Here is a 10,346-nt window from a genome sequence, read left to right on the forward strand (position 1 = left end):
GTTTTACCTCTCTCTGAAGTGACTGATGCATTGACCCCATCTAGCACAGCATTTTTTCTGTTTCTCTTGCACATTTAGCCATGGTCTGAGCCAGCACCTCGACTGTGACCCAGGGCCAGCCAGCTCTGTGTAATCAGCAGTTTAAGCCTCCAGCACAGGAGGTTTTTGCTGGGGCGCTTGAGGCTACAGCTATTCTGTCAGCTCGGTTTGGGTTTGACTCTCCGGGAGCTCACACAGCCCACGCACCCCAGCACAGTCACCCTGCTTCCCAGGAAAGGAAACTTGGGTGGGATGAGAAACCTCCTCAGGCGCCCTCGCTGCCCTGCGGCGTGGCTGACTCATGAGCGATGCCCGCAGGGCTGCCACCTGTCACTGTGAAATTTCAGTGGCTTCAGTGACTTCCCCAGTCTGCCCTGCCCTCAACACAAGAGATGGGTGTTTCGGTTCACCAGCAGCACCAAAAAGTCAAGACAAAGCAAACTAAAAGCAGGTTGGGCTGAGCTGCTTAACAGACTGAAACCCAAGGGGAAGAACAGCTCAACTCAGCAACTGTGATGGGTGAGAAGCGCCCAAAACTCACTGAAATGGGGTTTGACCACCTGAAAGCTGGGAAGGAAATTAATGAGAAATCTGGGTAAAGGGTAGCTCATTAAGTCCCATTTGTAAGGAAAAAGCCAACTTTGGGGCTTAGAGCAAGTGCTCAAGGAACAGTGGCTACACACTGACACAGATCTGTCAGAGTTGCCTTCATGTCTTATGTACATTCACAAAGTCCACAGGCTTCTTCCTGCATGTTCTCCCACCACTCTTGCTCCTGAATCTCAAATGACTCGAACAAACAGTGCTGCCCACTAGGACAAGGACTTCGGGATGCATCACAGTGACTGAAGCTGGCTGTGCTGCTGGGACGGGATGTAGACAGAATCCCTGGCATCTCCTGCTCTTCCTCCACACTCTTCAAAGGGCCAGACACCACGTGAGTGGCCAGCCTGTGGTGCTGGAGGCACTGGGCTTGCTTTGAGCCTGAAGTGAAAGAGCTCGTGCATGCTTAGCAGGCGAGGTCAGCATCTCTGGACATCTGGCAACTCCCAACAGGCTGCCAGACATTGGGAAATCTGAGACAAACACATAAAAAGCCTCCAAATCTGCCTGTAAATAATGTTTAGGTGGGAAACCAGCATGTACAGTAACTCTGCAGCCTGCTTTGCTTTAGCCGTAACTAGAATGTAACCAGTTCTGGGTTTTGTGGAGTCAAAATTGGGACCTTCATCCCTGAACCCACTCCAAAGCCAAGGAACTAAGGTATCTAAGTACACTAATTCATGGAACAACTCAATTCCATTCATTTCACTGGACCTCAGTTCACAGGGAGCAGTCCCTACCCAAAGGAGCTTGCAGATGAGAGGCAGCAAAGTGTCAGGTAGTACAGATTGTTAAAAACCAACAGCAGCCACTTTGCAGGCTACTAACCCAGTCTCTCCTCCAGGAGAAAAGACATTTAATCTGCCTGTTCCTGGTAAGTACAGAAAGAGGTTTCAAGCTCACCATAAGTATTAGGATTGAATAATCTTTGTCTATAGTAATTTGAAGTGCATGGCAGGGAATGAGGTAACTTTTCCATCCTTCTGATTATATGCAAAAATTTTATGCGAGCTTTTTGTGGTTTTGATTGCAGCAACTTTCCCAATTTTTTCTTCTCCCAGGATAGTTTTCTGGATCAGTTGCTAATGAGCGCTGGTAGAACACATATAAAATATATAAAGTGTTAGTTGCTTTAACACTTCAAGCAACCTAGAGAGGAGGTCACACTCTCCTGGCCCACGTGCAGTGCCTTTGCTGCCTCAAAGGCCCTCTGTTAGTATCTGCTGCAGCCAAGCAGCAGCAGAGGAGTGGGATGGTCCCACAGCACGGTGCTGGCTCACAGTGACACACATGCAAACCAAAATCCTTGCTTTCCTGCTCCAGCACTCTCCTGGTGGCACCTTTCAGTTTGTTTGAGGCAAGGACATGTTGGCTAAGAATGTCCTCACCCACCCTCTAAATGGCAGCACACATAAATCACTGTTACTTAAAGTCTGTATTTCCTTATTAAAGGAGATGCTGCAAAGTGCTTGAAAATAATGTTGGCTGCTGTGAACTATGGTGCCCAATCAATGAGAGACATGACAGTCAATTACCCTCCACTTACTGATTATCCCCAGCAATCAAGCCTGGATCAATACCTTCAATCTCAATTGATAGCAGATATCAAATCTGAAATAGGATGTTTCTGTGCTTTGCACTGTTGGAGGGAGGGTGTGCAATGGCCACTGCATTTATTTAATCATTCATTTCACATCCACCTGCTCCAATCGACCAGAGGACAGGCTCTCCAAATGGCTCACACCCATCCTTTCGGCAGGAGTGCCTGGCCAGTGTCAACAAGGGGGGGCAGCTGGACCACAGCTCACTGCCCTGGTGCATCTTCAGTGCAGAGACAGCCTGTGGCAGAGAATAAAGAAAAATTTCAGGCCAATGCAGTAGGACAAAGTGGGAAAATAAGGAGGGAAGCTCAGATACTGAAGCAAGGAAGGTGTTCCCCAGGGTGCTGCTCTGCAGCAGCAACACGTAAGCAGGGCACCTGGAGACAGCTGCAGTGCTGCCAGCACAGCCTTGCTGTTGTCCCAGGTGGCATCTCCATCCATTGCCACCCCTCGTGTCACACAGTCACCATTCAAGCAATGACATTCTCTCGATATACTCTGGCAGAGCACTCAGCTCCACAGGAGGGATGGTGGAGAGGAGCAGGAGGTTGTGCCTGTCTTTGTTACAGGAGACTTAGCAAAGCTTCCAAATATTTGAAGAAGAGCTGTGCCAGGAGCACTTTCAGAGTTTCCTTCAAAGATGCCAGTTCGAACAGGCTTTTGTAATTGAGAAGGATCATTTGCATTTGTAATAGCTTAAACACAAACCCATACACATCGGTGTGGGTGAGGCAGCAAGGCTGATTGGGATGGAAATGGTCTGGGACAAGGAAGACCTTCCCTGTACTCCTGCCCTCCCATTCAAAGCCTTGATGGGCTTTGATTTTGGTGTCCCTCAGGCATCCTTGCCACCATGGACTGCATGACACCTCCCTGCCATTGGCACCTAAGGGTGCTGGCCCTCTCACCATGTCAGACCAGGTCTGTTTGGTGGCACTTCAACACCTGTCCTTTGCACAGGAGTTTAAGCTCCTCCATGGGATGACCACAGCAGCCAAAAATCCTCATGCCAACTTCTGGACTAGTGCTTCCAGGTACATGCAGACAGCTTGACTGTGAAGTCAGAGGTCTCTTGCCTGCACCAATTGCTCCTCACAGGTGTATCCTACCCCCATGATTTGCCACATGGTGCTGCCAGCTCCTGCAGGCTTTGCTGCAGAGAACTGGCTCTTAAAACACCACGTGCTAGTGTCAGACAGTCAAGGTGCTTGGCTTTCCCCTAAAATTATTGGGGAGGTAGTAAAAATAGGAGGGGTACCTGGTGCATCCTTGGAATCATGGAGAAAAAGCTGGGAAACTTGAACTCAAGAGCTCAGGATAGTACCAGCAAAAAACATGCTCTCTTAAAAATGGTTAACTATTGGGTTTGGATGTTAATGTCGTTTCAACGTCCACATGTGGCAGAGGCAGGAAAGCAGCTGAAAGATAACGGAGATAAAGCATTATCCTTAGGATCACAATATGGCCAGGAGCCAAGGCATTCCCCTTTTTTTTAATACACAATCCTTGTCATAAGATTGAATATCCATTTGGGGGCAGAATTCCCCTACTTTACTCTGCACACTCCCCTCTGAAAGCTTTGTAATGCTTTACTTATTGGCATCTTATTTTGATGAATAGGCTGCAATTGGTGCAAAAATCTCCTGAATGGCTTTAGGAGACTCAGGCATGTGATCGTTGGCCCATTTGTACTAAGTACCATCACTCAAAATCTGTATTACTCACAGGATGCTTAAGCCAGCGTATTTTCCTAACAGGCACAGTCCTCTGAGGGTACAGCTAATCGTGCTGGGGACTTCTTTGAAGTAGTATAAAGGGTAATTATTCCCCCAAGCCTCATTTAAAAAACACCCTTAAAAACTAAGTTTTGTGCCTTTGGAGAAAAAAAAAAAAAGCCAGCCCCAAGTACGGGAGGAGTGGCTGCCTGCTGGGCTCGGGAGCGGCACGGGAAGGAGACGTGTCCTGTCTCCGCTCCTTCTCTGGACTGAAATACAGATATTGAAGATAAAAATAGGGAGGAAAAAAGGGACCTCAGAGAAATGTGGGTCAGGTACGAGAAGATGCGGGGTTTTTTTGTTTTTTGTTTTTAAATGTAATGGCCAGGGATAACACAGATCATGGTGCCTGGGAAAAACAGAAATCAATCAGCAGTGGCAGTGGTGAAGTCTCTGAGCTCAGGTGGATTTCTGCAAGCTGAAAGAGCTTCTCTGCTGACAAGCTGGCCCCAATACCAGAATTCTCCTTACCAAAGAATTCCTCTTCAGAGAGCAGGAAAATGCAGGTCCCTGGAGTGGTTTAACATATGAGCAAGGAAAAAATCCCACTGCTGGTCCCAGTTACCAATCCCTCCTCATGCTGTGGGGCAGGAAACAGGAAACACCACCCAGAGCCCGTTCTCCTGGATGGGCTTTGCCCTTCAGAATTGCCTCTGACATGGTCAGCACCATAGGGAAGCCACGGAGATGCAGCCCACTCTTACTTTCTGAGTGCAGAAATGCGCTTAATGAGCTGTGTGCACTTTCCAAGAGCCAGACATGGACAAGGGCCTGTCTGAGCACCAAAAGAGCTCATTCCTAGCTGAGGAGAAGAGAGGGAAAGGCAGATATTCCATTTAGCTCAAGACAGGGGAGAAGCCACTTACAGCATATAGAGGCTCTCTCCATTTTGTAGTATTTCTAATTACAATTATTTAGGAATTGTAGCATGCTCTATCCCATGCTTTCTGCCCAGCTTTGAGCAGAATGGTTGGTAAAACATTTTTTCAAGGGTGTTTAATTTATGGTGTCAGAGATGTCACCTGACACCACCAGTGTTACCTGGTCCTTTGTAAGGAGCATGTTGCTTTGCCCCACTATGGACATAAAGTGCTTTTCCTGTGTCCTACAAGGAGTTCAGAGCCCCAGAAAGAGATCCCATCCCTAAGGAGAAACACCAGGGCAGCATGGCCAGCCCTACTCTAGCAGCAAACCTGCCCAGCCATGATAGCTTCTCCCTGTTCCTACAGCTTGTTTTAAACTTTTTGTATGCTCAAAGAAATGGAGAAACACAAAAGTCCAGAAAAGTTATACCATGACTATTCTTAGCATGCAGTTGTGTTCAGAAACCCCACAGAAATCAAACTTTCAGAATTTTCCAGCAACAATTAAAAAAAATCTATTTCCTTACTACTGTTCATAATTTTACCACCCTCCCCTCTTATTTGCACTGTTTATACATGAATTCCTACAGCATTATGTGCTTCGTATAAGCAGGAAAAGTCCAGTCCAGACACAGCTCCATGACAGCTCCTCCTGACTAATAGCAGAATTATCCTTACATAAGTCCTTTCTCTTCCTTGGCATTTTTTCTCCCTCCAGAAAGGTACTTCCCTGCACACCCGACGGGATGGAGCGGCTCAGTTCCATGCCTGATGTCGCAGTGCCATCTCATGGCAGCTCCAGTGCCAGCCTTTCACAGGAGCTCCACTTGCTTTCAGCTCTTTGCAGGTGTTTTCTCGTTGAGCTGTTGAGGCCTTAAATTTATGAACTCGGAAAAAGAAAAGCAAACAAGAAACAACAAAAAAACCACCCTTAAAAGATTAAATGAGAGTTTTAGGTAATTTCTTAAAATTTAAAAATTTTAGAAACTTAACAGCCTTCCAAGGAAGCCCAAGGATGGAGAACAATCAGCAGAGATAACTTCTTTTCTAAGAAGCAGGAAGGATGGAGATGAGGGCAATGAAGATGCTCACATCACTTTTGTAGTTAGACTTCAGAGGGAGAAACATTACCCTGATTACTTCTGAAAACATGGAGAGGGGCTGCCCAGCTGTCCTGCTGGGACAAACTCCAGGAAAGTCACCAGCTGACTTTGCATAGTCACAGCAAGAGCGTGGGGGATCTGAGACACAAAGCCAGAAGAGTGGTGCTGCTGCTGCAGGATATAGATGTAGGGAGTGACTAACAAGCTGGCTTGGAAATACTGAACACAAAAAAATGAAAAAAAGTCTCCCCAATATTATTGCAAAGTGAAAAAAAAGCGCCATGAAGCTTTCTGTGCAGACCCTGCCTGTGCCACAATGAAGGATCATTTCCCAGTTAACCTGGCAAGTCATCCTGTCCTTTCACAGGCAAATATTATTTTGAAAGGTTGCTAAGGGCCAACAGTGCTAATGCATTTGGGACAGGATTTTCCTATTCCAAACCCCCTATTTCATGACCAAAGGCATGCAGGAAAAATCTCTTCTACTCTTGATGGGACTTACAATGTGATCCACCCCACTGTGACAACTCCAGCAGGGAGGCAGGGGTGCCAGGATGAGTGTTTCCCTGGTGGGTCCCCATTGGAATATGATCACTCAGGGAGGGCACATCATGGCACAGGATTACTTGCACTATCCATCACTCACTGACTGGGTTGTTTTCTCTTTGCACACTTGTATGGAAATGTAACTACAAAACATTACTCTGAGCTGTTCACTGATGTGCAAATATAGCTTTAAATGACTTCTCTAGGAAAGAATCCTCACTATTTTATACAAATTGTCTTGCATGTTTATTACACAGAATCATGATCCAAAAAGAAGGGGATCCATCCCATGCCTGTTCGTAACTCTGTTACACATTATGAGCTGAACATACTCCAGGCCCCCTCATATGATGAATGATACCTACTTCACTTCCAGCCTGCTCCCATGTGCTTATTTATTTATGGGGCCTCAGTGCTGATGGATATGCTCCCAGTTCCTCCATGAGACCGAGCACATCACAGGCACTGGGCTGCAATAGGCAGTTCGGGGAGGGAGTAAAGATAAAACTCTGTTCCTGACCTCACCACTGTGCAGAACACCCCAGGACTGCTCCAGAACTGCTGCACTTCCCACTGACACTGTTCCTAACAGCTGGCAGCTTCTCCACCACATTTAAAGCCCTTTTTCCTGCCCCTTGACTAGGAGCAGACACCAGGCTGGACTCAAGAGCCGTGCCGGTGCGTGGATGCCCACCCGCCCTCTCCAGGAATGCTGTGCCTGGGAGGTACCACGGGATGTCTCCGGCTGTATTTAGCTTGGCTGGCTCGGCCAGCCCATTCCACTGTCTGCACAGCCTCGGGGAGAGTGGAAGGAAACAATGCACTGCCCAGCCAAGCAAAACACGGGGAGGTCAGAAGCTGCCGCACGGCTTCTTGGAGATGACACATGCTCCCGAGGCAGGTCCACTTGTCCCCTGGCACGGGAGCATCCTGCAGAGCCCTACACTAACACCACAGCTCCCAACCCTGGCTCCTCACACCTCCCTCCCGGGGATGAGATTTTGTACCCTGGGTGAGGAAGGTGCTGGAATGTGTAGTTCCTGTTCAGAGCATAGCCCCCATTCCCCTGCACTGTGGTACCTACAGCTTCAGAAATAATCCAGTGTTCATTACCTTGTCAAATTAAGAAATTGAAAGCTGTCAAAGTGTAGCAAAGATTGGAGGTGGCTTTAATAGCAAACTGTGGAATCTCCCACTGTTTGTCTAATCTAATTTCCTCATCCTCGTTGTCCTAAAAGAATCATTACAAGACACGGAGAAGTAGAGAGATGAAGACAGGAGCAATTTCCAACTGAAGGCACCTTCCCCTTCTGTGTGTGTGCAGATGAGAGGCTTCTATAAGTTGTGTGGGATCAATAATTTCCCTCTGTCAGGTTTACGTTTCAAGACAACTCTTAAATTTCATCCCCTCTGGTTAATCTGCCATAGAAAGAATATAAAAATAAAAATATTCCTTTGTCTGGCAGCAAACACTCCTGTCTCCCAGCACTAGCTTTTAAGAAGGCAGTGCCAGAGAGAGCAACATGTGGCACATCTCAAGCCCCTTCAGCTGAGATAAAGCCTTAGAGGAACCAGCTGCTGTGACAGCAGAGGGTGAACAAGCTGTCCAACAGCAGCAGCATCCAACAACAGCAGCAAAACCAAATAAATTAATAGTCAACACTGTCTCTGCTGGGGAAGGAAAGGTTAAAACTGTGCCAGCAACTGGTTGGGGACAGTCTTTTGAGGCAAAGCTGCCGTTCCTTGCCTGCTAATTGTTATGTTTTCCAAAGATTTCATCAACTAAGTTGTGTTCAACAAACTGCTATTTAATTACTAGAGTAAAATCCTGTTAATTAGCCAGCCCCAGAAGACATCCTCTCATCCCTGTTAAGTGAAATTCCCAACTAATCCCTCCAGCAGCCATTGTGTTGCAGCCTGGAGAGCCCCAGAGAGCAATTAGTGATGGCCATAAAGGTGGGGGGAGCATCAGAGCTCGGCTCCCACCTTCTGCCAGTGGCTGTCTTCAGCCCTGGGAAGGTGCAGACCAGCACAAGGGTAACACTCAGAATTAAAAAAACTGTTAATTCTTCTTACTGAACCATGGCTCTCCTTCCTGGCTCCAGTTGCCCAGGTGGCTTCAACCACAGTGTGGCCAGCATCTCCTCTTCCCCTGGGCTGCATCCCCTTCCTTCCTTCCTCTGTGCAGTCCATGCCTGAGCCCATGCAAGAGGCCGGCAGTGCCCCTTCAGCTCCACACCACCCTCCACCTACCACCAGCAGCATCCAAGCTTTCCCCAGCAGGATGCAGTGAGCACTTTTACAAGGTGCTACAAACACTTCTAAACCAGAGCTCTCCTCATCTCACCTGGCTTCTCAGGTGCATCAAGGATATGATGTTTACACAAAATTCACAAAACAGCCTGGATAAAAGTGACAAGTGCTCCAGCTACAGAAAAAGGTTCAGCCTTTCTGGATAGTGCCCAAAGGCACCATTCCAGTGTGGGAGGGATCAGACAGGGCTTGTTCCCACCCCAAAAGGGAAGCAGGTTTCTTTCATTTAGCTAGTCTGGAGTTTCTTTGCAGTCTGTCACCATGGAAGTTAAATGTTTTAATTTTACATTGAAATGCCAGCAGAAATTAAATTTGATAGGAAGTTGTAGGCACTTCTCTGATATCCATTTAAACAATTTAGAAGATTTTGAAGTACTAGGGGGCTCATTTAATCAAGTTCAATAAAGCAAATCTCCAGGTGAAAATAATAAATATTTAAAAGAGTATAAAAATTAACTGTTCAACATCATTTGGTATAAATACATCCCTACAGATGTAGGGATGAAAGGATAGTTCAAAAATTCTACTAAGTCTTAAAATCAATAGTTGCAAAATTCCAATATGCAATTTGTCATGTTCCTGTGAATTTGCACTGCCCAGTTTGATCTAAGCCAAATCTTGGATTGTGGTATAAGAATAAATTAATTTTAGTTGAGAAGATACCCATCAACCCTTATTCTAAATAATGCTAACAACTACTGTCAGAATTAAGGTGTATGAAAAAAACAGAATCCCTGATTTTATAGACTAGGAACCTAAAAGAATGAAAAATTTACAATTTGAAATATGGATCTTGATAGTCAGCCTGTAGCTAGCTACCCTACCCTACAGCTAGAATGTTGTCTCTAAGTCTTTACCCAATGTTGAAGCAGAGAGGTCTTTAATATTAAAGAGGCACACAAGGCAACAACATAAACATATTTGCCTGCAGTTGGATGAGTAAAGTAATACCTTAAACTGGAAAGTTCCAGTGACATCACCAGATCAGCCCCTTCTGCCAGCAGCTCCAACTCTACTGGAATAAACATCCATCCTGAAAACAAACCTGGGGAAGAAATAAGAGGCTATGGCTTGTTTCCAAAAGTAAAAGGAAGCAGAGGGAGAGGTGCATGATTAATTCTCCATTAGTATTCCACTTACATTTCCTCCAAAGACAGGGAAATATTTCAAGTGAGAAATCTTGCTCATCAAGTAGTGGAAAACATTTCTCCTCACTGTGTTCTAACCTTCACTTCTCTGAAGTCACTTTTGCCCTCCATCACACAGGCCTGGAGGATGTCCAGGTACATCCCTGCAAGTTATCCACTGGTACTTCACCCTTTTTCACTGAAAAAAAAATTAATCTAAGAACAAAACAGACAGCTTTTAAGAGAGTATGTTTTAATGTAAAATACACAGGTTTGAAAAAGCAGGACTGGTAACATTTGATCTCAGAAAGTAATTACCGAAGCAGGACGCTTGGATTTTAGAAAATGTGTTTAATTAATAATGCTCATTAACTAC

This window comes from Poecile atricapillus, chromosome 9 (assembly GCF_030490865.1).
Source record: "Poecile atricapillus isolate bPoeAtr1 chromosome 9, bPoeAtr1.hap1, whole genome shotgun sequence".
NCBI classification, from domain to species: Eukaryota; Metazoa; Chordata; class Aves; order Passeriformes; family Paridae; genus Poecile; species Poecile atricapillus.